This window comes from Enhydra lutris, unplaced genomic scaffold, assembly GCF_002288905.1.
Source record: "Enhydra lutris kenyoni isolate GAN:26980312 unplaced genomic scaffold, ASM228890v2 scaffoldscaffold47, whole genome shotgun sequence".
Classification (NCBI taxonomy): Eukaryota; Metazoa; Chordata; class Mammalia; order Carnivora; family Mustelidae; genus Enhydra; species Enhydra lutris.
The window spans coordinates 6224141-6240265 of NW_019154131.1; positions in this window are offsets into that span (position 1 = coordinate 6224141).

Consider the following 16125-nt stretch of genomic DNA (forward strand, 5'->3'; position numbering starts at 1 on the left):
CTATGCATGTTTGGTTTAGTATTAGGATGTGCCACAGATATGAGAAGACCAAAAAGAAACAACATATCAGTATAATAAATTTAAACATGAGAAAAAATTATTTCTTATAATTTTAAGATGGAAGTTAAAATATAAGTGTTTGCAGGACAAAAGTGAGTAGTACTCTTTTAACATGTATGTCTATTACAGGAATTTCAAATCTCAAAGCTGGTTAAAATAATGTTGAGTATTTCTATAAGTAAATAAAACCTTAATTACTTTGATAGAGCAAATCTTTACTTTTTGTGGATTTTTGTAATTATAGAATTATGCTGTGTTTTACAGCTGGATGTCCAGTTTTTGGAATTAAATATGTTAATTGATAATTACCAAAGTATACTGATTATATTGTATTTTTCTCTTATATTTTAGAAAACTCCTTGTAGAGTTAAATTTATCATCATCATTTAAAACCAGTCGGCATTTAAGGATTTCCTGGTAGTACTATGAAATACTGTACATATTTTAGGATATAGCAGTAATTCACATCAAAATATCTGCCTCTTAGCATTTAGTTCAGGATAGTATAATTCTTTGATGGCAATCAAAACTGAGTATATGGATATAATTACATATACTCAGTTTTTCTATTGTTAGTACTTATCAGAAAATACAGTTTAGAAAAAATGTAGATGTAATACTTGTAAAAATATAGCTGTAATGCCTTAAAATGTTTTTTAATATTTAAGTGAAAAAAAAGTAATTGCTGGACATAACATATTGTTTTGATACATATTCAGGCTCACTGTATTAAAAAGATTTTTAGTTTGTGCCTTTTGGTTTTTCAAAATGTCTGTTTTACATTTTGATTCTAATCCATATGCAGGGCAAATGTCAGCATCAGATTAGGATACAATTAATGATACACACAGAGTCTTAATTAAGGGAAAACTGCTACTGTTTTCAGGCTATTCTAAAAAAAATATTATGGAGGAGAAGAAACTAGAGTAAAAATGGCATTTTCTATAACGGACTTCTAACCTGTTCATAATATAGAACAAGCAGCCATGTAGCTGACTGGGGTATAATAGGAAAAATATTACTGTAGGTGCGTTAATTTAAAATAGAATTAGATTATTATAAATTGGGAAGGAAAAATAAAATAGAAAATAGAAATATTTATTTTGCTTCACTCAAATGGGGATTACAGGGCAATTTCAGAGAAGAGTATTTCCTGTTTTATTCAATGTGAGGTCGTTTTATATACTTTGTGTTTCTTTTTTTCTTTTTTTACTTTTTTTACTCTTCTGTATTTATTCTGACAAGGTCAATAGACTATCTGGAGCATTCTGCAGCTACCCATTTATTTTAAAGAACCAAACTTCTATAGTGTTAAAATCCTTCCTATGCCATTTATGAGATATTATCTTGCCTTTCTTCCTCTTTGTTGTGGGTATGCATCCAAATAACAGTCTGTTTCCTCCAACTCTTACATGAGTCAGCAGGCTGTGATCAAGCTATAGATAGAGCATTATTTTTGATTTTCAAAATACATGCCTAATTTTCTTATTAATTGGATGATTCAACTATGAAAAGTATTTCCTGACCTAGGTTCAAATAGTTTACTGTATTATGTGAGTAATATATATTAGGATATTTTGTTACTGCTAGTATTTTTCAGTGTTAGGTAGTGAAATACTGCAGAAGATAAGAAATGCCCATTAATATTCAACATCTTTGGTTAGGTCTATTCCTAGGATCTTATAAGGTTTATTCCTAGGTTTGGGGAGCAATTGTAAGTGGGATCGACTCGTTAATTTCTTTTTCTTCTGTCTTGCTGTTGGTGTATAGAAATGCAACCGATTTCTGTATGTTGAATTTATATCCTGACACGGTACTGAATTCCTATATGAATTCTAGCAGTTTTGGATTGGAGTCTTTTGAGTTTTCCCCATAAAATATCATATCATTTGCATAAAGTGAGAGTTTGACTTCATTGCTAATTAGGATGCCTTTTAGTTCTTTTTGTTGTCTGATTGCTGAGACTAGGACTTCTAGTACTATGTTGAATAACAGTGGTGATAGTGGACATCCCTGCCATTTTTCTGACCTTAGGGGAAGAGCTCTCAGTTTTTCCCCATTGAGAATGATATTCACTGCGGGTTTTTCATAGACGGCTTTGATGATATTGAGGTATGTACCCTCTATCTCTATACTGTGAAGGTTTTGATCAAGAAGGGATTCTGTATTTGTCAAATGCTTTTTCAGCATCAAAGAGGCAAAGAATCTGTACTCAGAAAACTATAAAATACTCATGAAAGAAATTGAGGAAGATAAAATGAAATGAAAGAAAAAAAATGTCCATGCTCATGGAATGGAATAACAAATATTGTGAAAATGTTTATGCTACCTATAGCAATCTACACCTTTAATGCAATTCCTATCCAAATAGCATCAACTTTTCCAAAGAAATGGAACAAATAATCCTAAAATTTCTATGGAATCAGAAAAGACCCGGAATAGCCAGAGGAATGTTGAAAAAGAAAACCAAAGTTGGCGGTATCACAATTCTAGAATTCAAGCTCTATTACAAAGCTATAATTATCAAGACAGTATGGTACTGGCACAAAACAAAAACAAAAACAAACAAACAAACAAACAAAAAACAGACACACACATAGATCAATGGAACAGAATAGAGAGCCCAGAAATGGACTCTCAACTCTGTGGTCAACTAGTCTTCAACAAAGCAGGAAACAATGTCCAGTGGAAAAAAGACAGTCTCTTCAACAAATGATGTTGGGGAAATTGAACAGCCACATGCAGAAGAATGAAACTGAACCATTTCCTTACACCACACACAAAACAAGACCCACAAAATGGATGAAAGACCTCAATGTGAGACAGGAATCCATCAAAATCCTAGAGGAGAGCACAGGCAGCAACCTCTTCAACTTCAACCACAGTAATTGCTTCCTAGGAACATCACCAAAGGCAAGGGAAGCAAAGACAAAATGAACTATTGGGACTTCATCAAGATCAAAAGCTTTTGCACAGCAAGGGAAACAGTCAACAAAACCAAAAGACAACTTACAGAATGGGAAAAGATATTTGCTAATGACATATCAGAAAAAGAGTTAGATCCAAAATCTATAAAGAACTTATCAAGCTCAACACCCAAAGAACAAATAATCCAATCAAGAAATAGGCAGAAGACATGAACAGACATTTCTGCAAAGATGGCCAACAGACACATGAAAAAGTGCTCAATATCACTTGGCATCAGGGAAATACAAATCAAAACCAGAGTGAGATACCACTTCACACCAGTCAGAATAGCTAAAATTAACCAGTCATGAAACAACAGATGTTGGCAAGGATGCAGAGAAAGGGGAACCCTCCTACATTATTGCTGGGAATGCAAGGTGGTGCAGTCATTCTGGAAAAAAGTATGGGTTTTCCTCAAAAAGTTGAAAATAGAGCTACTGTACAACCCAGCAATTGCACTACTGGGTATTTACCCTAAAGATACAGATGAAGTGATCTAAAGGGGCCCATGTACCTAAATGTTTAGAGCAGCAATTTCCACAATAACCAAACATGGAAAGAACCTAGATGTCCATCAACAAATGAATGGATAAAGAAGATGTGGTATATATATACAATGGAATACTATGCAGTCATCAAAAGAAATGAAATCTTGCCATTTGCAATGACGTGGATAGATCTAGAGGGTATTATGCTAAGCAAAATAAGTCAGTCAGAGAAAGACAATTATTACATGATTTCTTGATAAGAGGAATTTGAGAGGTTGGAAGGATTTATGGAGGGAAGGGGGGGGAATGAAACAAGATGGGCCCGGGGAGGGAGAAAAACCATAAGAGAATCTTAATCTCAGGAAACAAACTGAGGGTTGCTGCAGGATGAGAGGGGATGGGGTGGCTGGATCATGGAAAGAGGAGGGTATGTGCTATGGTGAATGCTGTGAATTGTGTAAGACTGATGATTACAGACCAGTACATCTGGGGCAATTTATTGTTAATTATATGTTAAATAAATAAATAAATAAATAAATAAATAAAATATCTTGAATAATTTAATAAAAAAGTAAGAAATAGATAATTAGTTGATCCATAGATGAGAGGAAAGGTGAAGAAAATCAAAGTTTTGTTGGTAATCAAGCACTTTACATATGAAATAGAGAAAAGAAAAATAAAATGAAGTTTTATTAAAGAAAAACATATTCCAGAAATAAATATGATACTCAAGAAATAACACTGTGTGACCACTGGATATTATTTACCAATGTTGTGTATTTGTTTTCTAAAGAAATATCTTCACAGATATTTTGTTGAAGTCTCTCCCTGATTCTTAACATTGAGGTCAGCAATGTAGATTATGCTCCTTTATATACTTTGCAGTGAATAGAGCTAAGTGATTGCTGAGAATATATGAACTGATTGACAAGATTGTTCTGAGGTATCCTGTAAAACACTTATGCCAGGTTTCAAGGGCATGCAGCATTTAGAAATATTTTATCTTCAATAAGGTATATGTCCTCTGGATCTGTTCAGAAGCCATGAAACTATGTATGATATGAAGTGCAATCCCATACTCTAACCATTGCCTAAAATATAATTTTAGGGTGGCCAAAGAAGGACGTGTTAGGAACAACATGTGTTTTCAAGGTGTAATTTCTGGATAAATATTTACTGAATACACCAAAGAATGAAGAAAATTGTCACTAACAGATTAGCCTTATTCTTAACTATCCCAACCACAGATTATCTTTTCAAAAACATAGCTCTTACCATTTCTCTATTTTCACCCTCTGATGACAAACCATTTCCTTCAAGGTAAATTCAAATTCACAACAAATAAGTGTTGCTGTATTTCAGAGTTCTGTCCTTGGCAGTTTTCTCTGCTACTCTTTATTTTCCTACACAATTATGTCTGTTTCCATGACTTCGGTTAACACCCATCCATACCTCCTATCTACACTTAGATTTTGAAAAAAGCAACTCTATAAATCTGACACCTGCCAATATAATCACCTAACATTTTTTTCTTATTTTTTAATTTAAATTTGATTAACCAACTTATAGTACATCATTTGTTTCACATGTAGTGTTCAATAATTTACCAGTTTTGTATAACACCCAGTGCTCATCACATCATGTGCCCTCTTAATGCCCATCACCCAATCATCCAACATTTAATCTCTCATGTCCCTGTCTAATCTCATGATCTTCCTTACAAAACCATCTATTCCTCACTTAATTTTATTCCATCATCATTTTAGTTTTATCAAGACCATGGTATAGTAGAAAACAACCGTAAAAACTTAGTGCTTTAAAAAAAAAAAACACAAGAATTTATTTCCTAATCTTACAAGTCTATGTGGCTTGGTTGGGGATTTTATTTAGCATAACCTTTAACTCAAAGACTTAGCCTGTTGAAGCATAAACTATAAAGAATACTGGGTACTGTGGCAAAGAGAAAAAATACAGAAAATCACACTCTTGTCTTCTAAAGCTTCCTCATGAAAGTAGAAAAGTTACTTCTTGAATTTCATGAGATAAAGCAAGTCATGTGACTACACTTTCCCACAAATGGCAGTTTTTGTTCTTGGAGAAAGACCATAAATATTGTGATGTTATGTAAAAGCACTAAAGATCATTATATCTACCTTCTTGCCTAAACTATACAATAAGTGCTAATCTTTACACTTCTTCACTAGCTATTTTGTCCATATCCTATCACCAAATCTTATTAATATCAGTTCCTAAATATCTCTCATATCATTTCCTCATCTCCAACCCAACTACTATCCTACTGCTACTCAACCCTGAAAATCTTTTCCCTAGACTATCACATCACCTTTATAACTCTGATTCCAAATTTCCCATTCCCCGATCCATTTCCAATTCTGTAACTAGGGGATGTCTTAAAATCGGAGCTGATTTTATCTGTCCTATTCTTACAGTTCTTCAGTACTATAGCTTCAATTCAATTTATAGTTTTAGTTCTAAGCTTCCTTTTTGGAATAAAAGGTGTTTTATTGTCAGATCCTGGTCTTCTTTTCTGTTCTCACCTCACACCTCTCTTCTCTGGCACCTTTGTTATGCTCCTAACATAATGCACTACTTGTTATTCTCCCCAAGCAAATCATCCTTTCTCATATTGTTAAACATTGTACATATTCCCTTTTTGAAAATTCTCTTGTTTTCAAACCTCTATTTATCTTTCAAGATTAATTTCAAACAGAAGCCCCTTATCATGACTTTCTTGGCTCTTACTTTCAAATAGCAGAATTAATTTCCTGAGCCTCTGCTTTCATATACTAGAACACTACACAGCTCTATTAATCCATTTCTCAAGTTGTATTCTACTATATAGGTGCCTGTGAGTTCCTTCAGGGCCAGCATCACACCTCATTTATAGTCTATGGCACGGGATAGGCTCTAAATAAATATTTTTGGAATTTAAACACGTATTTTTATTTTTCTACTCTTTTAAAGTAATTTTACCAAGTATTATCTTAGAGTGTCTACATCTTTTACCTAGGATTAAAAATATTGGGAAGGTGCTGGATCTTAGGAAGCCAATTTTTTTTTCAACAACTTTATTTGGACTATTATCCAAACTACTTTTTAGAAACTGGATTTAGATAACACTGTTCTGAAAATGCTATTATGTAGGCAACCCTCATGAACTGCATATTAAAACTTGTCATTTACAAAACTAATTGCTTAATAATGTAGTTTCAATGTTTAATCTGTTAATTTGAATTTGATTTGTAGGATTTTAGAAAATATGAGTATCTGTATTTCAGTTGGTAGTCCACTGTTATCTAAAATAGATAATGAAATATTATGCCTCCATCAGAAAGGATGAATACCCAGCTTTTGTGTCAACATAGACAGGACTGGAGGAGATTATGCTGAGTGAAATAAGTCAAGCTGAGAGAGTCAATTATCATATGGCTTCACTAACTTGTGGAGCATAAGGAATAATACGAGGACATTAGGAGTAGGAAAGGAAAAGTGAATTGGGGGCAATCAGAGGGGGAGATGAACCATGAGAGACTGTGGACTCTGAGAAACAAAATGAGGGTTCTGGAGCGGAGGGGAGTTAGGTGAGTCTGGTGGTGGGTATTAAGGAGGGCATGTATTGCATGAAGCACTGGTGTGGTGCATAAACGATGAATCTTGGAACACAGAAAAAATTAAAATGAAATAAAACAAAATAGACCCACCTTTAATTTTCCTAATGATATGTACACCGTGAAGAAATTACTACAATCAGTGCTGTTTTACGTATTTTATAGCAAAGAAGTAGATATGAGAATGTGTAGTAGGAAAAAAAAAAACATGTTTCTTGGCAAAGTTGATGCACAGTTGTTGGAAAATTTCAGCAACAATACCATAAACAGAGTGGATCAATGTATGCTTGGTTTGAAATCGATAACATAAAACATTAAGACATCACACATTTGCTGCTTGCCTGAGATATTCCTAGAAAAAGTTTTTGGTAGAAATAAAATGACAAAAGGACATGATGTTTGTCCACAAGAAGTTTTAATCTAGTGATAGATGAAAACACATGTAAGTGATTTCCACTGAATAAAATAAGGGCAAATATAGAAATGATAACTATTCTTATAGGTTCTGCATCAAGTGCATTAATCCTTTCAATAGCCATGGAATTCAATGTTATTATTCCATTTTACAAATAAAGAAAATCAGAAAGTAATAGTAACCTATCTGCATTTCATAACTAATCAGTGAAGTTTATAACCTAGGTTTGAATTTCTTCTTAGTCCATTCTCAATGCTCTCCTAGCTTTCCATAAGGACCACTGCATCATAATTTGTAATAACTACCATTTATACAATAAGCCCTTACTACTTGCATGTTACATGCTTCCTTTATTCAGGTAACTTAAAATCAAATGAGGATGCTTTAATCAAATTCTTCTACCACCAGGTGTGCTATGTTAATTATTATTCTACATCTTTTCATCCTTTTCCTTGCAAAAAAAATTACTATGCATTCAGTAAGTTTGTTGGTATGGAATGTTGGTAGATTAGGTCATTGATATGTGAACAAACTCAAAAAGATGCCCTGTCCAAGTACTAGTGTCTTTGAAATTCCAAACTTTACCAATTCTTTTCTTTTTTTTTTTAAGATTAATTTATTTATTTGACAGAGAGAGAGATCACAAGTAGGCAGAGAGGAAGGCAGAGAGACAGAGGCAAGCAGGCTACCTGCTGAGCAGAGAGCCCCATGCGGAGCTCGATCCCAGGATCCTGAGATCATGGCCTAAGTTGAAGGCAGAGGCTTAACCCACTGAGCCACCCAGACGCCCCCCGATTCTTTTCTATTAAATATTTCATTTTCCTCATTTTCCAGTTTCAAAGTGCATTTACTTAGGCCTTGAGTGTCTCATAAGACATGTTAAATTCTGTTGGAAATGTTTACCTTAGGGGACAGAATGAAAGCATTGAGTATCTACACAGAAAGTTATTGTGGAAAGTGTTTATGGGAATGCGCAAAAATTGTGTACTTTAATAGAGCAGCATTTATTTATATTCCAAGGTGAACATTTTTGTTCATCTACATATCCACAAGTGATTAAAAAAAAAAAAACTTTACATTATGTTCCAGAGCATATCTACACTCATTGAACTGGGACTGTGCATGACTGCTAGTTGAGGTCAATCTTGTATCTGTAGTAGCCAAACCGTTCAGAGAAAATCTAGATATTGAGAATTAGTCACCTAGAGAAAACAAAACAAAACAAAAAAGAACATCCAAATGTAGAACCACTTACACGAAGAAAGGAAATATTTTTAAAGATAGTCTGCAGAAGAAAGATGGACCCCTACCAAAAGGCTCATTGTCCACATAATGAGATTTTCCAGGGAGAATAGCGTGATCCTCAGCATTTCTGAAAATGCTTGAGATAGCAAGGAAAGGAGACTGGCTTAGGGTTTTTATTGTGGTCAAGAGTGTGACCATTCCTGCCCATGGGTTTTAACTCCCCAATGTGGCAAATGAGAGAATACTGGGCTTGCTCTGCTGTGCAGTAAAAGAGAAGGTGTATGGGGTAAAACTTAAAAGCTATCAGCAGTTAAACATCAAAAATGAAGTCAGAATCGTTATTACAAATGTATTTTCCACTTTACCTTAAAATGACATCCTTTTCACAAGTTTAAATTAGCCTGCTTTTTAGCCTGAATATTACAGAATTAGAATACTTACATTCTAGAACAACTACTGCAGTTTTGCTTCTTTACAAGTGGTTACTATAATTATAAGATTTCCTTCTGACTTATCCATGAAAGAGAAAAACTAGAGAAATGACAAGTGAGAAGAAATACATAATAAATTACAAAAATAAATCAGTTTAAAGATGTGTAACTCTTCGGGGCTGAGAGCAGTGTGCACCAACATCTGCTTATGATATACCTTTTCTTTTACTGATCTTAGTGCTTAATTGTAAGCATAGTAACATTTACATATTTATACTTATTTGCAATTTTTCCTTACAGATATAATTATAGTAAATTACAATATTGCTATATGTGCTTAAAGCAATTATAAATTTAATCTTAGATCAAGCTTAACTTGCGAAACACTTGAACGTGACTGATAAAAGGACTTCCCAGCAGGTTTTCAACTAATTTTTCCCCCTTCACTGCATCATTGGAATGCTACTGAAAGAAAAGGGATAAACCCTAATTTGGTGATTCTCTTTTGGAATTATACATTTATATTTTATTGTTCTCTGTTGAACAGTTAACGTTCTTCATAATTCTTATGGGGAAAATATAGATGAGGGTGTAAATTAATTAACTGAAAGGAAACTCTATGTATAGCCATATTTTGATGTTGTAATGATTACTATATTGATGGTATTAAAATAGATAAAGGATATTTTCATATTATTTATTAATTTTCACTCTAAATAATTGTAATACCAGAAACATAATTACAGTCCATGCTTTTATTATAATCCCAGTATTTAATATTCCAATATTTATTTAAGTTTACTTCAATTTAATTAAAAATTCATTGTTGTGGAAAAAATCTATTAGATTTTATAGGTCCCACATATAATGTGAAGTTATATCTAAGTATTTATTATAAAAATTATTTCACATGAAAGTAAATAATGTAAATGAGTTTCTGGATATAAAATATTTTTAGAACTTTGAAAAAATTATCTTGATTCTCACATTTCAAAGAGGATAAATATGAATATATGGATTATTTTAACAACTTTGAATTTTGAATACAAATATGAACTTAGGTATAAGATAAAGAAGATATATTAATTAAGAGTTTTGTCCTCTATTAAGAAATTACAAAGGACCACCTGGGTGGCTCAGTGGGTTAAAGAAATTACAAAGGTTGGGCTGCCTGGGTGGCTCAGTGGGGTAAGCATCTGCCTTCTCCTCAAGTCATGATCCTAGAGTCCTGGGCTTCAGCTCCACATTAGGCTTCCTACTCAGTAGGGAGTCCGCTTCTCCCTCTGTCTCTGCTGCTCCCCTTGCTTGTGCTCTCGCACTTTCTCTGTTAAATAAATAAATAAAATCTTTAAAAAATAAAAAGTAAACTACAAAGGTCATATAAGCAAACTAACTAGTTTAAACCTCACATAAGAGATAAATGAAGTTTTTGTCCCCACGAAGGTTAGACCCCATCATTGTGTTTATTTATTCCCTGAGATATGGTTTTTAAGACATTTTGAGAAACAACTTTAAAGTTTCTATGCCAGAATAGCTATTATATGTTTTATTAATAAGTAGTGCATTGTTTATTAGAAGAATTGATTCACACAATGAATAATTTTATGAGGGTTGAATTTACAACAATGATGAAATGTAGCAGTTATAGATGCAGACTGACATTTTATTTTTTATTTTTGTCCTTTTGGCATAACCCTCCTATTTATAGCAAACCATAGTTACCACAACTTTCAGGAATAATAGTTACATAATGGAGCTATTTAAAATATTGATGAAAAAATACTTCTGTGCTATTAACATTTTTTGTTAGTTCTAACAGACTACACTGGAAAGTTTCTAACTCTATTCTATTTACAGTAACTTAAGCCCTTATAACGATGTCTAGGATCACTCTATTAATTTTCATTTTTGTGAAGAATGATATCGTTTCCATGAGCATATGTATGAATTAGCAGTACTGGACTTATTTTATGATCTATAATTAAGTCAAATCATTCTTTGACTTCTTGATATTAAGAGAGAAAAGAAACTTTTCAGAATATAAAAATTAGAAAAATGTAGGAAACTAAATAAATTTAGTAAAGATTTGCTTCCACAGGATTTAGACTTTCTCATGCTAGGCAATCTGGACACTAAGGAAGTAGACATAAACAAACAAACAAACAAAAGACAAAAAACGAACATATTAAATAAATATGTAGCTGCATGTATTGATAAAAAGATGAGGAAAATAATCTGGGAAAGAGAATAGTGTATGTTGTGTGAGACAACATTATTTTAGATAGAATGGATAGGGAAAGTTTCATTGAGGGAGTGGCATTACGAGAGAAAAGACATCAAGTAAGTGACACTGCAAGCCATGTGAATATTAGAAGACTAATCCGACAAAAGGAAAACTAAAAGCAAAAATTTTGAATTTGGAGCATGTTTAGCTTGCTGTAGATGGAATATGAAGGTCTTAAACAGGTTACAGGAATGAGTCCAGATTTTATTATGAGAAATATGGGAATCCACTAGAGAAAGTTAAGTAGGAAACTGTTTATCCTGTCGTTTATGCTCACTCTGGTTAAGTGGAAGGAGACCAAAATCTAAATGGCACGCATACTGACCAATCAGAATGACCAACATCCATAAAAACCTGGTATTTTCATACTGATGAGTAAAGAGATGAATATCAATCAAACTGATCCAGAAAGGGAAAAATAGATCATTTTAAATGTTTACTGATAATTAATAAGAATTAGTAGACAATTGACTGAGAATTAATAGTACTAATCTTGTGCTCTTTTATTAGCCAATGTTTCCTCAATTACTAAACAAAATGTTATACTTACTGCACAACAGTTTTAACTTATTTCCTATTTATTAATATTAGAGTTAATAAGACAATTCAAAATTTGATTTGAAAACATTTTCTTACATAAAGTTTGTGATTTTTCTTATAGTAGAATTTATGGAGAAAATACTAATTATTTTTGTTAAAAAAGAAAAGAACTAATGGCAGTTAGAGAGGCTTTTCTCAGTCTAAAAGTTCAGGAGAGAATTTAACTTTAAATTTTTTTCTTGACACTATATTGCCAATATATAGTAAAAAACCTGAACGTTTTGTTATGCTTTTAATTTTTTACTTTGTATGATCAAGTTTTAGTAATGTAACTCAATGAAATAATAGAAATGGAACATGATAATAGAATAATTATAATTCCATTTTATTTAAAGTAGTAAGAACATTAAGAACATACAATGAATAAAAGTAAAGAAGAAAAATAGGAAATGGAATAAAATAAATTGTGGTATGGTCACATGATAAAATACTCTGTAGTCATTAAAACCCATACTTTCATTGAATATTTAATGTTAGGGCAAAAAAAAGTTTAGAATTTATTTAAGCTTGAAATAGTGTCCCAAAATAGTATATGAGATTGTACACAAAACAATTTTTAGGGTGTGTTTTCAAACATTGATTGTAATTATGAAACCATCAAAGATACAAATTAACTATAAAAACAGGAATATAGTCAGTTCTTAATTTATTTTATGAATATTTTCTATCTTTTCTATAAATATGTATTAATTTTTATGAGAATGAGAGAAACAAAATTGGAAATAAGAAATTGAAAATAAATCTACTTAGGGTGTGTGTGTGTGTGTGTGTGTGTGTGTGTGTGTGTATGTGTGTGTGTGTACCCATATCTATATATCATGTGATATCATATATCATGTTTATCAGTTCCCATTTTTTGGCTAATGTATCCCCACCACTAATCTCACTTTGTTGCTAACATTTACTTAATATGTAAATATATAAAAGACAAAAAGATTAAGAAAACAAGACTAAGGACCAAAAATTCCACCCAGATATGTTCATCTTATTGTTCACGTGCTTCATCTACCTTCATCCAAACTGTGGGTACTATCTTTGGTTCCTCTTTTCCATTATAATCTCCTAAACTGGAAGTTGACTACTAGAAAATGAGAGCATAAGCCAGATAGCAAACTCATGCTTGCAACTTTCTTTCTTTTTTTTTTTTTAAAGATTTTTATATTTATTTGATAGAAAGAGATTACAAGTAGTCAGAGAGGTAGGCAGAGAGAGGAGGAAGCAGGGTTCCCGCTGAGCAGAGAGCCCGATGTGGGGCTCGATCCCAGGACCCAGAGATCATGACCTGAGCTGAAGGCAGAGACTTTAACCCACTGAGCCACCCAGGCGCCCCACATGCTTGCAACTTTCTTAAACTCCAAGTATAAGTCAAGTTTGACAGTGGTTAAGCAGATTATAGAATAAGAAAAATACATGTATATTTGAATTACTGACACCAATTCTGAAAGGAAAGTTTCAGGAGCTTATTAGGAAGAGAAACACCAAATGTTAAGAGTTACTTATTCTTAGTTTTAATTATTTAGAAGCATTTGTTTAGTAAACGTCACCAATTTTAATTTTAGCCTGAAATCATTCCTAATCTTACACGATTCCACACAACTGTTTTTCCTTAAATTAAATTTTCCCTTATTTGACTAGAAGTATGATTTTGATTTATATTTCTTGAAATGCACGTGCATCTTTATCAGTTTAGAATTGACAGTCAGGTTTTATGCAAATTATTTTCACAAAATACATTTTTAATATTAACCATGCCTCGGTGATTCTTTAATTTTTTTTTCCTTTTAAAGTCATGTAGTTAAAATTTGCCATTCAATTTTTTAAAAATAAGTTTTTTTATGAAATAAAGAATATGTAAATCATGTACTTGTAATTCTAAAATAATTACATAAATAAATGCATTTTTGCCCTTAACAAGTAAGAATGAATCTTTCAAGTTTTATTTCTGATAATTTCACTTTCACATTTCTGATGCCATAAAATTCAGGTCATCATAAAATACTCAAATATCACAGCGTAAAATGTCTTTTTAATGTAATAATTCAGCCAGAATTTATAAGCAATAGACCAGCTATAGGGTCAATAGAGCCTTTAAGGTATTTTGGGGGGGGGAGTATTTTTTTAAAAGCAGAGTTAGCTCAAACTGAATTATTACTTTTGAGTATGTGTCTAATTGTTCTATCAAATATTTAGTAAATAATTTGATAGTCCCTCAAATGTTACATTGTACATTAAAATTTAAGTTCCAAATATTTTGACATGTCTCTACCCTACAAGCTTATACTTTGTTGAAATCTAAAGACTCAAGAAATTCTGTTATGTACATGAGATCTTGGAGGGAATGTAAAGAAAGCCTAATATGGACATATCTTGAACTTAACTATTTCATACAAATGACTTTGTCACTTTGGTTAACATTTTTCAAGTGAAACTGTAAGGAAATATAATTGAAAATTTATTAATACTGATGTGAAAACATTTTATTATAGATACATAGAGGAAGGTTGAAGAACAGAGGGATAATTAGATGACAAAATAGTATAGCATAAAGTACTCTAAGGAATTAAGGGGAAAATAGCATTGAAAGAGGCAGAAATCCCAGGAAAACAGATTAACTTTTTTTCCACCTTCCCTCACTTGAGGAATTAGGGAAATATTTGCAGGTTTGCAAGAGGCCCATAAGCTGAGGGGCCATAACAAGACCCAGAGTCTGTGAAGGCCAGGAAGCCCAAAGATTGTCTGCCAGCAGCTTCATGGAATAGACATGCTAGAGCTACTATTCCTGTCTACCTTGCACACACATCCTCATGCCTAACCCAAATGCTTTAATGGAATCCCTCTTCTTGGTTGTGAATGAGCATGAGACAAAGTTTGAGTCAATCATGGTCCCAGTGACTATGTACATGGGCTAAATAGGGCCAATGTGAGTTCTTTCCCAGGAGCTTCACTATAAGGTATTGATAAGAAAATTTCTTTTCCTCTGGTTAGCTATTCTAGAATATCTTTTTTTTTTTTTTTTAAGATTTTTATTTATTTGACAGGAAGGGACACAGCGAGAGAGGGGAGATGAGCAGGGGAGTGGGAGAGGGAGAGGGAGAAGCAGGCTTCCCACTGATCAGAGAGCCCAATGCGGGGCTTGATCCCAGGACTCTGGGATCATGACCTGAGCCGAAGGCAGATGTTTAATGCCTGAGCCACCCAGGTGCCCCTATTCTAGAATATCTTGAGAGATACCTTTGGCTCTTTTTTGCTTAGATAAAAATGTAAGAGAAAAGGAGGCCAGTTGTGGAGAAAAAGAAGTACAAGATTTAAAGAGAAAGAGGAAGTCTAGACTTGCAAGTTTCTAATTTCTTTATGTCCATTTTTTTCTCCATCTCATGTATCAATGAATAGATATGCAAGCTAGGAGCTGTTAATAGGGCCAAGACTTAATGATTCATAGCCTTGAAGTGGGGATCACAATTACAAGGAAGTTTAAGAGAGATTGAATTTTTTGGCATTATAAAAGCTAATAGGTAAAAATAAGCTGATATTTAATAAGTGAAAGCAACACATAAACATGGTCAAGTATCATCTTCCTTGATTTGTCCTTAAATGTCTCATAGTATATTTATTATCTGAATACTAAATTTTAACATTACCGAGTCAGTGCAAGTATACTAATGTTTAATATTCTATTTATATTCTCCATCATTAACATTTACAGTACTTGTCATTCTTTACAAAAATGTATTGTGCAGTGGTCATGGCTCTGCTTAGAATACTTCCTTTTAACCCCAATATAAAAGGAGCTTTGGTTTGTAGCCATATGAAAAGTCCAAAAACATTCCTCTACATTTTGATAAGGAAAATAGGATACAAAGAGTACAGATTATTGCTAAGGACCACTGGGAAGAATTCAGCAAAGAGACTGTCAACAGCTACTATGGGAAAATAGATGAATGTATAAGCGAACCACTGACTGCATATCCACCTAATTGTTAAAATGTCTAGGTCACCAATTCCTAGT